The following is a 21,827-nucleotide window of genomic DNA, read 5'->3' as shown; positions in this document are numbered from 1 at the left end:
ACTATTTTGTTTTGACATGACCTACCCCAGGCCTGCTCACCTTTGGGGATACCAGGGCGCCAAAGTTCTGCAGCACATGCGAGAAACATCAAGACATGAGGTCCCTACTTATGGCCCCAAGACCCCCCCAGCTCTAGACACAAAGCCACTGTTACTAAACTACTGCTTACACGTTTGGTGAAGAAAGCAGGAGAGAGCCAGTGCAATTTCTAACTAATCATGAATAAGTCAGATATAGGAGGTTTTTTCCCCACCTCTGGGAAGATTGTCAAGTGAAACAATGTGGCTTTGAGCTTCTGACAGATGCTAATGAATTGTTGTTTACATTTTTGATTTACTGCCTAAACAAAGATAAGACATGCTCTTGAAAACACATTGAATGCACAATCCAAACACATCCATTAAATCTGTCACAATAAACATGACAGCTTTCTTCTAACCTAACAACTGGCATGCCTCATTTGCATATTAATGAGAAAACCAGGATCAGCCCGCACAAATTACTTATATCTCATGAAGGGGCTGCTCCTGATGACAGCGAGGCATTCCGGGTGTAAAAACACCAAGTTAATACCTTTGCTGGCTTGCTGGCTTCTCCCTCACTTTGTTTCCGCAGCCCTGGAGCTCTGACATGTTTCCCTCTGATGATGATATTGGATACAAAGGTCCCTGGTAAGTGGGGTCAGCATGACTTAGAAAGAGCTGGTTCTGCTGTCAATACTTCAGGGATCCTTGCTGGGCACCTGTCCTGTGATGACTAACTCAATGTTTTCTGAGGAGTCTACTTGATCATTAATTGAGTTGTGGTGAACTGAAAGAAATATACAAAGAGGTATTGATAGCAACCCGATATGAAGAACTTTCATGTGTATTGTCACAAACAGAAGCCTTCAGACAAGGGAGATTAAAAAAAAAAAAAAAAGATGCATACACCTCTGCTTCCCTTCCTCACCCGTGGCAGACATGACTAATCAATGCCAGAACTCCTTTCAGCTTTCTTTAAAACTCACAGTTGCCAACCCAAGACTTCACACAAGCCATGAAACCCAATATAGTCAGCACAACTGTTTCTAACAGAGAAACTCAGAAAGATTGGGTCACCTCATAGAGAAGTGAAATTGAGATTCAAGTCTAGATCCTTCAGCTACTAGCCAATCCTCTCCATTTCTGCACCTTCCAGGGCATCACCCCCAATTTGTACAGATACACCTACGTATCTAGGTAGAAGTCTGAGTGATTAGAAAGAACGTTTATTCTAACTCCAACACAACCAGGGTGCCTCAACTGGGGTGGTGCTCAGAAGAGAGTTTGAAACCAATGACTTAGAAATGCAACCCACCAGCTCTGGTGTCTTTCTAGCCCATGAACTCCATGGCTCTGCCATAAACACTTTTTACTTAATATTAATCAAGCAAGGGGGGCAGCAGGTGCATCTTCCCCCTGAGGACCTGTCTCTGACACCTGGGCCCTGCCTACACTCCAACATGCCAAGGTCAAGTAACTCAGCCCTGGTTGGCCCCTTTCAAGCCCTCCAAGTTTGTTTGCAGTTGGCACTGCCCTAGCTTCAGGAGTTTGCCTCTCAGCCTTTAAAGGGCCTCCTAATAATGACATTTGTGGATCTTAGAGGCAAGGTGGTCATAATAAGCTGGCAAGAACATCTTAGGAGCACAGGGTACAGCAGGCCAAAAGTACTATGTAAAGAAAGCGTGCTAGAACTGCTCTCTCACTACTAGGTTTGATTCCAAGATGTTCCATCCACTCCATTCCATGGGAGAAAACCCTCCTATTCTAATGAATATGAAAATGGAACCATCTCCACAGCTGCAGTTCTCTCCCCTTGTTGATCTCCTTGGCCATCTCCTGCATTCTGCTTTGGGCTGAGTGTCACATGCTGTAGCAGGAAGCTGCTGAGACGTGATCCTGCCTCATGGTTTGCCTGGCGTGTGGGCAAGGGTGATAAAATATCACTTCCCAGATTAGATTCCAAAAAGGCTTTAACCTTGGGCTGGTCCATTGCTCTGTGGATAAAGGGATTTGCAAAGAAGGACTAACAACTTGAGTTCAGTTCCTGGGACCCACATAGTTGAAGACGAGAACCTACCCCCAAGGGCTGTCCTCTGATCCATGATGTGTGTGTGTGTGTGTGTGTGTGTGTGTGTGTGTGTGTGTGTACATGTGTATACATGTGTGGGTGGGTGGGTATGGGTGTGTGTGCATGTGTGTACATGGGTGGGTGGGGGTGTGCGTGTGTGCACATATGTATGTGTGCACGTGTGCACTGTGTGGGTGTGTGCACATTCGTGTGGGTGTGCACATGTGTGTGTGCACGTGTGCACTGTGTGGGAGTGCGTGCATTTGTGTGTGTGCACATGTGTGTATGCTTGTGTGTGTGTGTTCATGTGCATGTGTGTGTACGTGGGGCGTGCAAGTGTGCACATGGGTATACATGTTCATGTGTGTGTGGCGAGTGTGTGTGTGTGTGTGCGTGTATACTATTTGACATCAGTGGCAACCTGTGGAAAGGCCTGTGTGGCAGGAAACTAGGGTTGCCCTCCACCAATGGCTAGCAAGAAGTTTAGGTTCCCTTCCCTCAGCTAACAGGTTTATAGTGAACACACACAGCATCTAGTGGTGATTCTCCATGGCAGGGCTTTCCAATGTAGTAGTAGTTCTGGCCCACAACCTGACTCACCCCTGCAAAAGCCAAGAGGGGGGTCTCCAGCTCAGCCCCACCGGAGATACCTATGACCAGAAAGTATAAGAAGTACTTGTTTCATCTATGGTATTTAAAAACAATTTATTGTATAGCAATAAACAATACTACTAGTGGAGGCCTATGACATTGCTGTTCATTAAGTTAACAAAATTTAAATATCAGCAACTTCTTAGGAGTCAATCTAAGCTCCTAACCTAATTACTCCCTCTATATCCAGCAAGCTGCATATGATTGCTCTAATAACACTGGGGCTATGACTCAGGACATGAGACATCCTAAGCTAACACTGCCACTGAGCTGCATCCCCATGCCTAAGCTATACACTACTTTGCTTCACTCCAGACATGTGAAAATGTGCTCTTGGAGGTTACACAACACCTCCCCCCTCTAACATGTACAATGTCAGAGACCTGAACTCACAACACCAATTCTTAGGTTCTTTTCAGTGCTCTGAGACAAACACAGCATAGTGCCCAATGCCAGAAGTCATGCCAGGCCCAAGGAACAAGTAAACGGGCAATGTACCATGACCACTCAGGAAATACAGAGTCTCTAAGAGGCTTCAAAGAGAAAGCTCAACTGCTATGGAAGCAGAGCCAAATTTGGGATCATTTGGGCAGTTGGGGATCCTTCAAACTCCTTAGCCGACCCAAGGGTGGAATATGCAGCTCGAAGTCATCAGACAGTAATTGTCTCTGATAGATAAGGCAGGTGACATTTGTACAAGGAGACCAGTTCTGCCACGATTCCTTCCATCTATTAGTCACTATCTCGCAATTATTTTGCCTTTTCTAATCAGCACACGCTCTTAAAGCCCTCACTTGAACACATTCATCATGTCCCCTTCTACGTGGGGAGAATCAATGTAATTTACCATGGCTAAGCCCGCAGAACCCATTTGTAACTAGGGAAGGGTTTGTTGCTGCCAAAAACAAGGCAAATGTTCCCATCCTTGGAAGGTCTGCTGTGTCCACAACATGGCCCGGACAGCTGTTTAGGGGCAGCTCAGAGTATCAATAAGTTCCTTCCCTTTAATCAATAGGTCAAATCTTCCTGTCTTAATTAGGCTTTCATTGCTGTGAAGAGACACTATGACCAAGGCACCTTTTATAAAGGACAACATTTAATCGGGGCTGGCTTAGTTTCAGAGGTTTAGTCTATTATCATTTCAGAGGTTTAGTCTATTATCATTGTGGCGGGAAGCATGGCAGTATACAGGCAGACATGGTGCTGGGGAAGGAACTGAGAGTCCTCCATCTTGATCCAAAGGCAGCCAGAAGGAGACTGCCTTCTGCAGGCAGACAGGAGGAGATTTTCTTCTGTGGTGGGCAGAGTTCAAGCACTAGGAGATCCCAAAGCCTGCCTACACCATGACACACTCCCTTCAACAAGGACACACCCACTCCAACAAGGCCACTCCTCCCAATAGTGTCACTTTCCATGGGCCAACCTTAGGTAAACCACTACACATGCTCTGTCTGAGTTACTTCAGGAACTGCCTCTGCTGTCTCCAGATTGTCCCAGGGAACTGTACTAGAGAGAGATTGTTCCTAGCCCTCTGCAGCCATACTGGTCTTGCGTGGCTCTAGCGAGATCTTCAAATGAGCACGAAGCCAGGACACAGAAGATCAAGGGAGCTGCCTCTTCCAAAGACAGGAAACACCCAGAAAGACATCAGATTTGATTTTCCATCTGGGTCTCTTCCTCAAGAACCATGAGAGCATCACTAATCAGCTGTGGAGTCTCTTGGGAAGCAGAGAGAAGAAACTTCCGTTTCAGTTCACAAGCCCTGCTGGGAAAGCTGTTCTAACTTCAACAGAGCCCCGCCCTCCTCGTGGCGGGTCTGGCAGTATTTCCAGGTCCGGATTGGCCCCGCACTACAGCTCCCCCTATCGTCCCCACACAAAACAGACAAGCTTGTCTTACAGAGTCTTTGTCTGGGGATGACAACCAAAAGGGGGCTGGGATGGGATGAGCAATATCCCAAGGCAGGGATCCAGCAGCCTCTTCATTTCTTTCCTTTTCACATTAAAGTTCTCCCTGACAGCCTGCCCCACGGAGAAGCCTCATAGGAATTAAGATATTCCAGATATTCTTAGAAAAATGAAATGTTGAAGAATGGCTTCCTGAGCTGATAATAGCGGTACATTTGAAAAATAGGCCCGAATGCCGCGTTTAAAAGCCTGGAGTCATAAAAGGCATTATGAATGGATAGAGTGTGAACCTCTACAAGCAGACTTCATTGATGTCACTGTAAACGATGAATGCTGTCACTCTTTTTTATATATAACAGGAAGATATGCCACTGCATCCAGATATCAATGTAGGCACTGTCAGGCTCACCGGAATGGCACTGCATGAGCTATTTATGACAATATGCGAGGAAATATAAGGTTAGAAGATCTTTATCTGCTGTCTGTGGAAACGTGCTTCCACGCTGACACACTCGTGAAATAGCCTGTGACAGTGAGGGAGCTGGAAAGTGAGATTAGACAGTGCAGGAGGGACTATGTCCAGACAATACTGGTGCTAACACTGGTGAGCCTCCTGGGCCTTTCTCCCAGCATCCTCCAGGAGAAACTTATCCTGGCATTGACAGCAGTGGCTGGTGTATCATTCACAACTGATCCAACCAGGAGTGCCTGTTCCACCTTCCAGAATGTAATGAGGCGTCTAGGAACAGCTGCCAGCTGAGGACTACATCTCCCAGACACCCTTGCCTCCAGTGTAGTCCTGGACACAATTACATGAATCTGGTGAGATCAGCACTTTTGAGTGGCACACGAACTTTTGAGTGGCAAGTGGGTGTCTTCCCTGGTTTCTCTCTTTCTAGTGGCTAGAGATAGAGGAGTCCCAGGTCCTAGGGGATAGTGGAGCTGAGCATGAAAGGACCTGAGTCTTCTGAATGACCCCACAGAATAATAGCTCAACTCCAGACAAACCACTAGCCTCACTGTATGTCAATGAGCTACATACACTACTGAGCCAATCAGATTTGCAGCTATTTATTCTTAGGTTTGCTAGTACAATTAGCACCTGCCTTCTATAGCACTCACTCAGTTGTCCATCTGCTCCATCACGTGAGAAAATGTGAAGTAGAAACCTACAGGTATGGACTTACGAGTTACCCCTATCCTTATGTGGTCTGTCATTTGGGGTGTCTCTGGAAAAGCGCTTCCTCTCTTTCAGCCTTCATCTTCATTTTGGTAACTTCAAGATTTTAAAACTCCTGAACCATAGTCACAACAGTTAGAAGGTGGGAGCAACCGGTCAACAAATAAACCAGGGGACTGGGGCTGGGGCGATGGGGAAGGGGGGGGTCTTGCAAAGGACCCAAGTTCAGTTCTCTACACGCATCAGTCAGGCCATCACTGCGGTTAGCTCTAGGGGATCTGATGCTTTTGGCCTTCAAGAGCATCAAACTTGCAAAGTCATTCACACACACACAAACACACACACTCACACACACATACTTAAAATATAAGATAGGTTTTTTGTTTTTTTTTTTAATGTGTGGGATAAGGCTGGGAATGAGGCTGACACAGGCAGAGCTAAGTGAATTTGAAGCCAGCCTGATCTGTACAATGAGTTCCAAGTCAACCAGAGATATTTAGTGAGACCATCTCTAAAAATCAAAATAACTTTTAAAAAAGTTAAAAGTCAGGCTGTGGAGGCACACACCTTTAATCCCAGCACCTGGAAGGCAGAGACAGGTGGATCTCTGTGAGTCTTTAATCCCAGCACCTGGAAGGCAGAGACAGGTGGATCTCTGTGAGTTCGAGGCCAGCCTGGTCTATAAACAAAGTTCCAGGACAGCCAGGGCTACAGAGAGAAACCCCACCTCAAAATAAAAAAAATTAAAAACTAACTGTGGGATACACATGTAGTGACATATTATTCCCCATTAAAAGGGGAAGAGCATGTGATGTGAGTTGGGATAAGCCAGCCATGAAGGACAGATATTGTTAGGATTCCACATTTAGAGGATACCCAAGGTTCACAAATCATAGAGACAAAACATAAAATGATGAAGTGTCTGGTACAGACAGTAGAGGAAGTCGATGAGGATGGGGTTTCAGAGATGAGATGCACTCACCCAGTAGTGCAACAGCAGCTTGGCTGTTGTGGAGATAACCAACTGCTCTCTGCTTCAATTTGAGGCCCTTCCCACAAGAGGGAGTCTATTTATACTAGTACTGTAAACCTAGTCCTAGAAAAGCTCTCAGCTTGGAAGGTCATAGGCCCTGAGGAGGGGGAGGGGGCCTGCTACTATTGTTTTGCTAAACGGCCATGCTGTCCAAGCTGCCTTCTAAATATTTACATTCATACCCATGAATTAATGTAGCTCTCGACCTTCTCAGAAAAGCTTCACTTTACATTGAGCAGAGGTTAATGCAGAGACTCTCCACTGGTCAGGGCACTGAGAAGAGATGACTGTTCATCCCTAGATGGGATATTTCTATCAAACTGACCACTACTCCTAGGCTTGAGGACCATTGCAAAAGAGAAAGCAGAAAGGAGATCCCAAGGGGGAAGGAGGGCTGTGAAACACTGTCTTCTGGACAGGACATGGTATTGCACTCACAGGCTCACCATAGCTGTGGCAAGTTGCACAAGATGTACACAACATCAAGCCAGTCAAGAGTCCAGCATAAATTGAAAGGTCCATGTAGCCCCACTCCTCATGAGGAAGTACTGACAGTGATGGCTGCTGAGGGAGACCAAGTCTTTTTTCTTCAGGGCAAGGCTGCTGATAGGTTGTCTGCGCTCTAGTTAATGGCCCCACACACATTCAAGCAGGATTAATCAAATTGAGTGAGCTATTAAAAAAAATGGTGAAGAAGTGTGATGATTTGAATATGCTTGCCCCATGGGAAGTGACACTATTAAGAGGTGTGACCTTGTAGGTGTGTCACTATGGGGGTGGACTACCTCCTGGCTACCTGCTGATGACAGTTCCCTTCTACTGCCTGTAGATCAAGATGTAAAACTCTGGGATCCTCCAGCACCATGTCTGCCTGCATTCTGCCATGATTCCTGGCATGATAATGGACTGAACCTCTGAAACTATAAGCCAGTCTAATTAAATATTTGCCCTTATAAGAGTTGCCTTGGTCATGGAACAATGACACAGCAATGGAAACTAACCAAGACAAAATGGAAATATGAAATGGGGGGGGAGGAATATTTTAGAAGGTAGAGTCTAGGTGGAGTTGGAAAGGGGAGTTGAGAGAATGGCTATGATCAGGAAACATTACACACATATATGATGCTATCAAACAATTAAGTTAACATGTGATTTTTTAAAAAAAAGGGTTAGAATGGTAAGCTTTGCACAATGTATGTTTTACCAAACAAAATTTTAAATAAAAGAAATCCTGGACGCTATGGGGCCACTGGAAGAGTAAACCAAATGATGTACATAAAGTGCCCAGCACAAAGTACGATTGCAAATTCCCCACACTGGGCAAGTGTCAGCTATGTATTAAGTGCAAACTATGTGTCCTGCTGGTTCTGGGACTTCATGGTGAATAGGAAAAAGGGAAGCCAGGTAGGCAAGTGAGCAAGGCACACTCTAACCTAATCAAGAGCCAAGGACTGAGAAGCCCAAGTCATCCACACAACTTTAGGGGACAGCAAAGGCTTCTTATGTCCCTATCAAATGTCCCCAGGTTAGATATCCTCTCACCCATGTCCCTAAGCATTGTCCCAAGACCACTCTGTTGTGGTAAAACTCCAACCCAAAGGCCCAGTCAAAGAATTCACAACTCAATTAATTGGTATGCAAGCTACACACCTAGATTGGGTAGATCTGCCACTACACTACTCTATTCCCATCTATTAGATCCCACATGACTTGCAATTTCTCCAAGTCACACGTTCTTCAGCTCCATCTTCCTTCCACCTTGTCCTCCTCCATCTTCCTCCTCCATCTCTCCTCCCTCCCCTTCTCCCTCAAACTTTTCAGCTCTACATTCCTTCCTACTGCTCAATCATCAGCTTTAGCCTTTTTTGAAAAGTTAAGGTGGGGAGAAGGTTCACAAGGCACCTGCAAATGTGATTCACTCCTCATCTGCGACCCCTTTCAGGAAAGTAGAATTAGCATCAAAGTACAAGACCAAGGCTATCCACAACACCACTCCCATAAGCTTAAGTCTCATTTTCTCCATTGATCGCTTGGGGTTCCATAAAGGTAAGACTTTTCTTTTCAAGACCCTGGCTTGAAAGGAAAAACTAGACAAATATCTAGATGTTCAAAGACATAGGGCATCCACAGCAAACCATATCCTGATTCATAACTCAGAGCTCCTCTGGCAGATGCATAGAGACCTAGACAGCTATCGAAAGCCTGATAAAGAAACCCAACACGGCCCTCCAAGGACGCGCTGGTAGTGGGAAGAACAGTTCCAATCCTGTGGGGATGCGTCAATGGAAAAACAAAGTGCAGCTGCAAGGGCTCCAGAAGAAGAGTCCAGCCCATTCTGGATGGCCAAGGAAGGGTAGGGGAAGGCAGGGCCCTTTCAAATGTCTGTTCTTCAGCACCTCAGAGAGAATCACCTGCCAAGCCTCACTCTACCTGAGCTCCCTTGGGTGCAACAACTTGGGTGTCATTCCACACCATCCCACAGGAGGTGCTGTCCCCACAGGAATGGAACAATCCCCTCATCAGGCAGCAAGAATCAAGAGGCCTCTCTGCAAAATTTCATTATGTCTTTGTTTTTAATAGCTGAGTAGTATTCCATTGTATAAATGTACCATATTTGTTGTATCCATTCTTCAGTCAAAGGACATCTAGGTCTTTTCAGTTTCTGGCAATTACAAATATTGTTTCTATGAGTATAGTCGAGCAAGTGTCCTTGCAGTATGGTAGAGCATCTTTTGGGTATATGCTCAGGAGTGGTATAGCTGGGTTTTGAGATAGAATTATTTCCAATTTTCCGAGAAACTGCCAGATTGATTTCCAGAGTGGTTGTGTAAGTTTGCACTCCCACCAGCAGTAGAAGAGTTTTTCCCTTGTTCTACATCCTCACCAGCATGTGCTGTCACTTGAGTTTTTGATCTTAGCCATTCTGATGCATGGAAGGTAGAATCTCAGAACCATTTTGATTTGCAGTTCCCTGATGACTAAGGATGTTGAACATTTCTTTCAGTGTTTCTTGGCCACTTGATAATCCTCTGTCAAGAATTCTCTGTTTAGCTCTGTACCCCATTTTTAATTGGGCTATTTGGATTGTTAGTGTTTAATTTCTTGAGTTCTTTATATATTTTGTATATTAGCCCTCTGTCAGATGTAGGGCTGGTAAAGATCTTTTCCCATTCTGTAGATTGCTGTTTTGTCCTATTGATGGTGCCCTTTGCCTTACAGAAAATTTCAGTTTCATGAGGTCCCATTTATTAATTGTGGATCTTAGTGCCTGAGCTGTTGATGTTCTGTTCATGAAGTTGTCTTCATGAACCAATGTACTAATGTGTTCAAGGCTATTCCCTCACTTTCTTTTCTATTAGATTTAATATATCCAGTTTTAAGTTGAGGTCTTTGATCTACTTGGACTTGAGTTTTGTGCAGGGTGATAAATATGCATCTATTTACATTCTCCTACGTGCAGTCATTCAGTTAGAACAGCATAATTTGTTAAAGATGCTTTCTTTTTTCCATTGTATGGTTTTGGCTTCTTTATCAAAAATCAGGTGTCCATAGGTATGTGGATTTATTTCTGGGTCTTCAATTCAATTCCATTGATCCACCTGTCTGTTTTTATGTTAATACCATGCATTTTTTATTACTCTGTAGTACAGCTTGAAATCAGGAATGGTAATACCTCCAGAAATTCTTTTATTGTACAGGATTGTTTTTGATATCCTGGTCAGATAAACATGCTACAATCCACAGACTCAAGGAAACTAAGTAATAAGGAGAGACCAAGGGAGGATGCTTGAACATCACTCAGAAGGGAAATAAAATAGATATCAGAGGTGGATGGAGGGAGGGAACTGGATGGGAAAGGAGTTGGGAAGGGGAATGAGGGTGAAGATCAGGTATGGGAAAAGTGGGGGGGGCTGGGAAAGAGAAGGGAAATCAGTGGAGGCTGGGCATCTCTGGGACAAACTGGAGACCTGGAATGCAGGAGACTCCAGGGAGGATATGGAGGTGACCCTAGAGCTGCGACTCCTAGCAATGAAGAATATGGACCCTGAAGTGGCCATCTCCTGCAACCAGGCAGGACTTCCAGTGAAAGGTGGGTGACACCAACCCACCCACAAAAATCTTTGACCCAAAACTTGTTCTGTTTACAAGATGTCCAGAGATAAAGATGGAGCAAAGATTGAGGGAATAGCTAACCAGTGACTAATCCAACTTGAGACCCACCCGATGGGAGTGAGCCCACCCCTGACACTATTAACGATGCTCTGCTGTGCTTGCAGACAGGAGCCTAGCATAACTGTCTTCTGAGAGGCTTCATCTAACAGCTAAAGAAAACAGATGCAGAGACCCACAGCCAAACATTAGGCAGAGCTCAGGGAGCCTTGTGGAAGAGTCTAGGGAAAGGGCTCAGGGGAGCCAGAAATGTCAAAGACACCACAAGACCTACAAAGCCAACTAACCTGGGCCCATGAGGGTTCACAGAGACTGAACCACCAACCAAAGAACACACATGGACTGGACCCAGGCCTCCTGCATATATGTAGCCGATGCACTGCTTGGTTGTTGTGTGGGTCCCCCAACAATTAGAAGGGGTGCTGTTTCTGACTCGGACTCTGTTGCTTGCCTTTGGATCCCTCTCCTCTAAGCTGGGCTGTCAGGCCTCAGTAAGAGAGGATTGCTTAGTCCTGGTGTACTTAGTCCTGCTGAGACTTGATGTGCCAGGCCTGGTTGGTACCCAGATTGGGGGGTAGGGACTACCCTTCTCTGAAGGAAAGGGAAAGGGAAGAAGAGAAGGGTGGGGTTGGGAGGAGGGAATGGGGCTGAGGTTGGGATATAAAGTGAATAAAGAAATCTGTTAATGGGAGAAAAAAAAAAAGAGGTCTCTGCTACCTGACTCAGTAACCTCTGGCCTAAGGCAATTTGAATAATTCCCTAAACTGGCATCAGTCTCTCTCTCTTATCCTGAAGGTGTCCTGTTCAGCTCTCAGTCACCAGCTCCAAGCCTGGGTATGACTGCTAAACAAAAGATGTTCATTTTGTGGGTAACCAATCACGCAGTCTTCTGGGGACAGATGTTTAAGTGCTGAAAGAGGTATTCAGGCACATGGGGACAGTTGACCCTGCTATGTTTGTTTCTTATCTTCCTCTGTCTTTCCCTCATTTCATTGTAAACACATCTATACTTCCTGGAAGAGAGCAGTGGGAGACTGGAAGGGCCCCAGGAAAGGGTTAGATCCATCTCAACTGGCTATGTGCAGAACTCTGCCCAGCCAATGCTTCACAGTCTGTGCTGGGCAGGGTCAACAAGGAGAATGCCAAGCCTGAACAGCACTCCACAGCTGCTGGCCTCCAAAATGGCCTCTCTTCAGGTGCTCTGAGCTGAAGCCTGCCATCCACAAAAGCATCCAGTGGTTTCTCCCTCTGACAATGAATTATTTGTAAGTCAGTATCCAAAAAAAAAAGGAAGGAAGAAAGAAAGAAAAGAAAAGAAAAGAAAAGAAAAGAAAAGAAAAGAAAGAAAGGAGAAAGTGCAGGGGAAGACATTTCTATAAAGTGAAGTGTCTGTCTGTCTGTCTGTCTGTCTGTCTGTCTCTCTCTCTCTCTCTCTCTCTCTCTCTCTCTCTCTCTGTCTATGTGTGTGTGTCTGTGTGTCTGTGTGTCTGTGTGTCTGTGTGTGTGTGTGTGGTTGTAGAAGAACATCAAAAGCCCTGTTTTATCGCTCCAACAGCCTTTCACTGGGAGCTGGGAGCTAGGCTAGCAGCCAGCAATCCCTGGAGATCCTCTTGTCTGCCACCCTGACATGGCTGTTCTCAGGTTCGAATGCCTTTTCTTATGTGTATACTGGAGATCCAAACTCAGGTCTTCACACTTGTAGAGCAAACACAATCACCCAGTGGGCCATCTTTCCAGTCCCAAAAGATGAAATGGTTCTTTCTTCTCCCGCCATCCTCAATTAAGTTCTGCTGACTGATGAGGAAGGTTAGTTCCACACATTTTCTGGACTCCCAAGGACTCTTTCCAAACTGCAGCTCTCAGACATGGCAGGCCTTGCATCCATACAGCACCCAGACATCAGCCCTGAAGGTTGTGGGGACAATCTGTTTGAGGGGAGAGGGGTACATACACTGTAAAGCAGACCTCCAGGAAACCCTGCTGTGAAGTAGATCTAAATCCCCCACCTCCAACAACACTCTTCTCGCGTTCTCTTTCCTGTCAATATGCTATTATCTCCAGTGACTCCTGTCCTCCCAAGAAAAACGAGGCAGGAAATAGACAGTGTAATAGGAAATGCGGAGAATACACATTTCCTGTCAACAATGTGCCTTACTAATAGGTCGTCAGACAAGTATTTTATTAGAACAAGGATAATGACGGCAACAATAACTCCAGAGACAAACCAGGGAGGGTCTGAGTCAGAGCAGGACAAGGAGAACCTTGCCAAGAAACAGCACGGGTGGGGGCTTGAGAGCCACAAACTTACTCGTTCTAATCTTAGATCTGGCTCCAGTTTCCAATTGGCCATGTGCCTGGACTGGACGGGGACTCTATGTGTCCCCTCCTCTCTCCCTCTCTGGCCTCTGGTGGGTACCACTCCCCAGCCTCTATACCTCCCCAGGCTCCCTTCTGGATGCCTGCTGATGAAAGAGCCCTAAGCATATGCCCCCCCCCGGGGTGCTGAGGACTCCCAAGGCTGCTGTGAGAAGCAGCCCCCTTCAACGCAGCGGTTCCTCCCAGCTCCTAGGCTTCATCAAGGGGAGGCTGATCTAACTGGAACCAGACACTTTCCCTGCCACACTCCCACAGAGTTGAGGCTCAGTGCCCAGGTCCATTGCAGCTTGCCTGGCAGCCCATGCAATGGATGCCATCCAGGGACACAGATGCCCCCAGAGTACAGAAGAGAAGGCAGCAGACTACAGAATACTACTGTTCATGTAGGTGTCATGGTTGAAAATGTCCCATGCTAGAAATCCTCTCTGTAGAGCAACAGCATTGGGGTGGAGCCAATGAGGTTCTGTCCTTGAAAATGAAGTAATGACATGGCCTTGGTAATGTCTCTGTATCTCAGAATTGGACTTGTTATAAAAGCAAGTAATGGCAGAGGATGGGGTGGGGCTGAAGAGATGGCTTAGTGCTTAAGAGCACTGGCTGTTCTTCCAAAGGACCCAGATTCCATTCCCAACATTCCCAGGACTCACATTGTAGTTCACAACCACTGTCTATAATTCCAGTTCCAAGAGATCTGATGTCCTTTTCTGCCCTCCACAGGCACAAGGTTCACATGTGGTGCACAGACTCAGGCAAAACACACACACACACACACACACATGCCCAACCTGCTTCCTACTATAGGATAATACAGCATAAAAGCTCTGTCAGATGCCAGGACTATGCGTTTGGAATTGGGCACCAAATTAATTTTTTCATCATAAATTAGCAGTCTGTAGTATTTTGTTAGAATACTCTAATATAGAGTATGAAAGCATGTCCCTTCTCTAGCTTTAGAAAATTCCACAGGCACAGAAAGCAGACTCGCAGTGGAAGAGGCCCCTCTCATGAGCTGAATTCAGCCTCCTTAACCTGGATTCACAAAGTGTTGCAGACCTGTGGCTTTGATGAATGCCCACCTCCTCTGAAGGACTGTGCACCCTGCAGAGCAAGGGTCAGTCTAGGTTTGTTCACATCTTTTCTTGAAGTGTATACTGCCATTTTTTAATTGCCCAATAAATAAGTGTCTGTAGGTACATGGGTCTGTGTGGCACACATGCAAATGTAAAACATATATGTGAAAGTCAGAGGACAACATCAACAGGCACTATTCACACCGGGGTTTTTGTTTGGTGTGTGTGTGTGTGTGTGTGCGCGCAAATACACATGCTACTGTACATGTGTGCAGGTTAGAGGACAACTCTATGGAGTTGGCTCTTTTTTCCACCTTTACATGGGTTCCAGGGATCAAACACAAGCCATCAGGCTGTTTGGCACAAACTTTCAACCACTGAACCATCTCTCTTCCTGCTCTACTTTATCTTTTTGAGACAGGGTTTCTCCTGGGTCTGGAATTTACTGATTAAGCTAGACTGGCTGGCCAGAGAGCCTCAGGAATCCTCCTGTCTGCCTCTCCAGAGCATGTCACCACTTCTGGCTTTTATTGTTTAGGGTTTATGCATAATCCTTATTTAGGTGTTTGCATCTGTGTGAGTTTATGTGCACCACATGCATGCAATTCCCAGGGAGGCCAGAGAGTAGCAGATTCCCTGGAACTGGAGTTACAGGTGGTTGTGAGACACTCGATGTGGGTGCTAGGAACTGAACCAACATCTTCTGCAAGAGTAGTATGCATTCTTAACTGTTGAGCAACTATCTTAACAGGCTTGCTATTGTCTTAGCATCTCATTCACGTGTGGGACTGAAGCCCACCAAGTAGCAAACCTTCCCAGGAAACATGGTAAGTCTTCTCCTGCTTAAGGTGGCCTGATACCCAGAAACCAGCGTGTGTCTCTGCTTCCAGGGGTACTGTGAATCTAGCTAGCTTTTGCTGATGGGAGCTGGAAAGGAGAGGCGTGGAAGGGTAGCTTCCTTGCTTCAGGACTTAGAAAACTATGCAGAAGGATATCAAGTAGGGATTGCTCATACAATGCCAGTTTCAGACTTCAGTTTGACATACTGAAGCCCATTCCATCAGGTTAATAAGAAAAGAAAAATGAGCTAGGCATGGTGGCACACACACCCTTAACTCAGCACTCAGGAGAATGAGGCTGCAAGATTGGGAGTTCAAGGCCAGCCTGAACATAGCAAGTATTCCAGCCCCGAAAAGAGTATGAAATGGCAGAGAGTTTGCATCAGCCACCACCACCACCACCCCCAAAAAACCCAGAAACGTAATCTCTAGAATAGAGTCTATAAATAAACCTTGTTACTTGGTGAGAATCAATGGCTACACAAAAGCAAGAGTAGGCTCTTAAAGAACAAAAGGATTCTGTACAGCAATCAACAACTCAATTTATAGAGCTAGTTCCAGATGAGTCAGTAAGACAGTCAGAATGTAACTCCAACCAACCCAGTCCCTTCCGCCCTTCCAGCCTCATCCATCTCCCAGAACAGTGCCTGTAAACCTTGAGACCTGTGTATACTGTTCTTTCAGATGACTCAAGCTATATTCCCAGCAACCCTATTAGCTGGCTCACAACCACTTATAACTCCGGGTCAATGGGAAATGAAGCTCCTGGCCTCCACAAGTACCTGCATTCATGTGCACTTGCCCCACCCAGACACATATGCATGCACATCATATTAAAATTATTTAAGATAAATTTAAAAATATAAAATTTAAATATTCCATAAACTACCAGTTAGAGATTGTCATTGTCCAGTAAACATATCTATGCTACAAATAGCCTGATATATTCACATATTGTATCTGTGCTGGCTAGTTTTATGACAACATCACAAAGGCTAGAGTCATTTGGAAAGAGGGAACCTCAACTGAGAAAAATGCTCCCCCTACCTACCCATATTTGCCTCTGGACAAACCTACAGGGCATTCTCTTGATTGGTGACTGATGTGGGAGAGGCCAGCTCACTGTGGGCCATGCCAACCATGGATAGATGGTCCTGAGTAATATAGGAAAGCAAACTGAGCAAGTTAGGTGGAGAAAGCCAGTAAGCAGCACTCCTCTGTGGCTTTTGTTTCGGTTCCTGACTGCGTGTTCTTGCCTTGAATTCCCATCCTGACTTACTTCGAAGATGGATTGTGATGTGGAACTGTAAGCTGAAGTAACCCTTTCCTTCCTGGGTTGCTGTTGGTCAGTGTTCTGTCTCAGCAACAAGTGCCCCTAACTAAGACAATATCACAAGTAGTGTGTAACATCAGCAAACACTCTGAAAGCAGGATGCCCAAGCAGTGGGATATCTCTCTAATGTCCATAGTGCAGCTTTCATGGCCCTACGGATGGACATCTTAAGTCTAGATTCCAGACTCTCTCCAGTCAGGAGACACAAGATACTACTGTAGCAAGTCCTCTCGTGGAGAAACTTCCGAGAGCAATTATATATTTTCATAATATAAGTCATGGAAGTGGACTTAGGAGCTTAAGGAGAGAATGATAAAAATGCCCAGATACATATGTCACAGTGGACTGAGGATCACGTCAAGTGATAGGAGAGTTTTTATGCTTCCTGGGTGCTGGCTCACATTGAGTGCAATATATATAACATTACTTGTACTATAAGATTTTTAAAGTAGACTAGGTCTTCCCAATGTTTTATCAGGACTTTCCCTGAAGGAAGCTGGATTTGCTATAACACCTAAAGAGAGTGGGGTTCTATCATGGAGTGGGTAGAGCTCAAAGTGGTGGGAGAATTCTCTAAGTGAGGGAGTAGAATCAGTTACACATACTACAGGGACCGTTAGTGTCTCGCTTGACTTTGTGCTATGGTTGAAATTCCAATGCTCCCCACAGGCTCATGTTGAAACCCTTGCTCACCTGTTGGGTAGTGCCATTTTGGGAGGCAGGGCCTAGCTGGAGGAAGAACATCACTGGGGTCAGGTCCTTGTGGATTTGTTACCCCTGCCCATTTCCTGTCTTGTTGCTTTGTCTGTTGTGATATGAACACCTGTTTTCTGTCCACACTTTCAATACAATGAACAAAACTCCCCTGCCATACCTTTCCTGTCACTGAAGAACCAAAACTCTAAAACCATGAGCCAGGCCAGACATGGTAGCATACACCCATAATCTCTGCTTTCAGAAATCTGAGGCAAGCGGCTCATTGGAAGTTCCAGGGCCCAGTCTACACAATGAGTACAAGGCCAACCAGGACTACATAAGGAAATTCTCTGTGCAAAGAATAATAAATAAGTCGAGATTGGTGGCACGTGCCTTTAATCCTAGAAACACAGGAGGCAGAAGATAGACAGATCTCTGTGAGTTCAAGTTTGAGGCAAACCTGATCTATAGAGTGGGTCCAGTCCATCCATGGCTACATAGTAAAACCGTGTCTCAAAATAATAGACAGACAGACAGACAGCCAAAACCATGAGTGATCACCTCTTCTACCATTAAGCTATTTCTGTCAGGTATGATTACAGCAACCCAAAAGTAAAGAACACATTGTGTAAGGAAAGCAGTGGGGAGAGAGACTGAGAGGAAGGGCCAGGAGCAAAGTGGGCCCAGATGCCTGTGGAGTGGTACAACACACACGCGCGCGCGCACACACATACACACACACACACACACACACACACAGGGGGCGAGGGGGGAACACCAAGGCTTGGGAGGGTCATGCTATGGCCTTCCAGAATATTCACTATCTGAATACAAAGAGAAGATGGAGCGGGGAGGAGTCAACTGCACAGAGTACAGTTGGGAGGCTGCCATTGTGGTCTAGGGGGAGAAGATGTCAGCAGCCCTCAGTGATGGAAAGAAGCCTGGGCCTTAAGTGTTCCTGTGCACAGAAAAAAGCCATAGAGAAAGAAGCATGTGGCATACCCACCCCACGAAGTCCTTGACACATCAGGACAGGCCGAGGCTTCCTCTCTTCAAGCCAAAGCTTGCAGCATAGTACATGAGGGTTACAGTTGGCCAATCCTGAAGACACCATCTGATTTCACTCATTCAAGAAATGTGTGAAAAACACACATGAAACTGATTTAGCTGCTAGCGTCCTAAAGACACAGTTGCAGGCTTTGCCTGAGCAGCCCACAGGAGAGACAGCTGCCCAAGGCCTGGACTACTCAGCCTCTCCAAAAAGAGCTGGCTGAGCCTTGTCAGGGTGACTAAAGCCATTGGCCATTGATACTTTCTTTCTCTTGGTGGGGAAGGACATGGTCTGATGGGAGCTTCAACTCAAATAGTCTAAGAGTAGAGGGGTCTAGATTAGTGTTCATTGCCCTAGGGAGGCTACAAATTGTTTTGATGTCAGAGGTCTCCAGACGGACCTGACTAAATTGGAGTGGTAGCAGTGAGCAGACCTGGGAGTCTTCTATGTGGAGTAAGTGAAGGTGACAAGTCAGGATGGGCTAAAAAACAAAGGATGAATGAGGGACACTCAGTCCACCTTTGGAGTCAGGTGAAGGGAAGACCTGATGCTCTGGAGGATAACAGATCTGCAGAGGACTGACGTATCCACAAGCCAAAAGCTTGAATGCAGGAGTGCTGAACCCAGTCTGGGATGGCAGGTTGTAGGGACCTGTACTGGCTGGCTGGTTTTGTGTGTCAACTTGACACAGGCTGGAGCTGTCACAGAGAAAGGAGCTTCAGTTGGGGAAGTGCCTCTATGAGATCCAGCTGTGGGGCGTTTTCTGGGTTGGTGATCAAATGGGGAGGGCCCACTGTGGATAGTGCCATCCTGGGCTGGTAGTCTTGGGTTCTAGAAGAGAGCAAGTTGAAGCCAGGCAGTGGTGGTGCATGCCTTTAATCCCAGCACTTGGGAGGCAGAGACAGGCCAGCCTGGTCTACAGAGTGAGTTCCAGGACAGCCAAGGATATACAGAGAAACCCTGTCTCAAAAAAACAAAACAAGAGAGAGCAAGCTGAGCAAGCCAGGGGAAGCAAGCCAGTAAGTAACATCCCTCCATGGCTCCTGCATTAGCTCTTGGTTCCTCATCTACTTGAGTTCCAGTCCTGACTTCCTTTGGTGATGAACAGTAATGTAGAAGTGTAAACTGAATAAACCCTTTCCACCCCAACTTGCTTCTTGGTCATGATGTTTGTGCCGGAATACAAACCCTGACTAAGACAGGACCCAAGGCAGACTCCCTGAAATAGTTGAGATACTCACTGCCCCTCACCCCAGGGTGCTGGCTGAACTCTAGCTACAGAGGAACTTCCACAATTGATCACACAGTCACCACACATATTCTGGAATGGTGACCCAACACCCCATATCTCCCTAAAGCTCCCTGCAGAGCTTAACACACAGAAATGCAAAGTCAAGACCTCCCTTGTTCTCCACACCAACCTCCATATCACACATGCTGCAATTCCAGCCATGTCCCATCATGCTTGGTTGATGGTGCTTCTGATGAAACCCGGGGTCTTGTGCATGCTAGACAAGCACTCTACCAACTGAGCTACATCTCCAGCCTGAGAGGGGTCTCTTTAAAAAAAAAAAAAAAAAGAATTTACAGAAGTAGAAGCAAGAGTTAAAAAAAAAAAAAAATCAAGAAGTAGGAGACACTAGTTTCTGGAGACCATGATGGCAAGGAGGCTCTGGCCATTTCTGGGATTTAGAAGCGAGAGATGAGAACAGCATTTCAGGAAGAAGTAAAGTTAACCCACGGGAACAGTAAGAAAAGAGCCCAGGAATAAACATTTTCATCTACCACTGACTAACCCAAACAGAAGCTTCAGGTCAAGGAAATTAGTGATGCACATATACAAACCTACCTCCCAGGACACAGAATAGAGTCCAGAGAGGAAAAGCAAACCTAGACTGGCCAGAGGCTCAGAAGCATCCTATGGCTAATTAGTGTCAGAGGGAACTGGGTTGGCAGCCCACACCTGCATCTCCCCGTTGGCTTCAGGGCACTGTGGTACCCAGAGCTTCATGGCTCCAGCGCCTACATGCTGCTTAACTAACAAATAGGCTTAGTGTGTTGGGTTCAGATGCTGAAATCGACCCTGAGTTTAAGTTCTAGCCTTACCACTTAGGAATGTGTGGCCTTGGACAACTGATTTCCCCATCTCTGAGCCTCAGTTTCCTCTCCTGAGATGATAACAGGAGACAATGTGCAAAACGTCGATATGATTAAGTATGGTCCACAGTGTTCCACTGGTAATGTCACTCCTGAGTGCTGGTAAATATGTCTGGTGACATAGACTTGGCATTTGCTATGGTCGCACATGGCTGGAAGTGAGTTCCCAGTGTATTATGTGTTGAGATTTAATCTCCATTGAGAGATATGATGGGTGGGAACATTTCCCATTGCCCTACTATCATGGCACCACACAAAAATAAATGTATTCACACTTCTAGAGTTGGACACACCTAGAGTTAGTGGGTTGCCCAAGACAATTCTTCATCCAGCGTGGCCCAAAGATCCAGAAGACTGGAAATCTTTGCTACAGCATTTAAAGGAAGGGCATTGTGGGGATGATTAGGTTTGGCTCAGGGTGTCCTCAGGGTGTCCATGATTGGCTCCTGATGGCTTTCTACAAGGAAGACTAGAAGAGAGATGTGCTAGTGTGTAATCCTTGTCTCTCACCATGTGCCACCCTGTGCCACCTTGGAACTCTGCCAGCAAGAAGGCCACCAGCTGTCCCAATCTTGACCTCCAGAAGTGCAGACAGAGTCAACCCCATTCTTTTCTACTTACCCAGCATGTGGTACTGTGATAACAGCAACCAAAAACACAGCCAGGACATCACTGGCTGTTCTCATTTGTCATGTTGCAAGGGGGAGGTGGGAGACAGGTTGAGAAGGGCTGGAAAAAATCTCGCTCAACACCACAGCTCCCAGCCCTGCTGACTGACCCTTATATTCTCGCTCTGGGGACAAAGAGCCCCTCTGACTTTGGTCAGCCTGAGTGTTGCATCAAGCGATACATTAGCATCTGCCGGAGTGTAGCATTAAGCAATACGTTAGTGTCTAACTGTGGCACTTGATAAATTTTCCATTTACCTCATTAGTTTTTACAGCCTGCAATATTGGTGAGAACACTTCCAATTAACCATATGGGAAGCTTCAGTATGGAATCACAACAATTTTTAAAAATGTGTTATTTAACCAAGTCAGACTCACAGCCCCTAGAAACGAAGAGCCTAGAAAACAGGCATGAAACCCGAAAGGGGCTTCCAGGAGGCCTGGCAGCCTGGGCTTTGAGCGTCCTCACCTGGACGCTTCCTTCCCCTTCTCAAAGGGAGCTCCAAAGGGACCAGGGCCTGGTGTCAAGGCTGGGGAAGGTGACTGGGAGTCAGCAGGTCCATTCTGAGATCCAACAAATAGCTGTGGATGTTTCACTTTGATT

This window comes from Mastomys coucha, unplaced genomic scaffold (assembly GCF_008632895.1).
Source record: "Mastomys coucha isolate ucsf_1 unplaced genomic scaffold, UCSF_Mcou_1 pScaffold21, whole genome shotgun sequence".
Lineage (NCBI taxonomy): Eukaryota > Metazoa > Chordata > Mammalia > Rodentia > Muridae > Mastomys > Mastomys coucha.
This window is presented reverse-complemented; position numbering follows the sequence as displayed.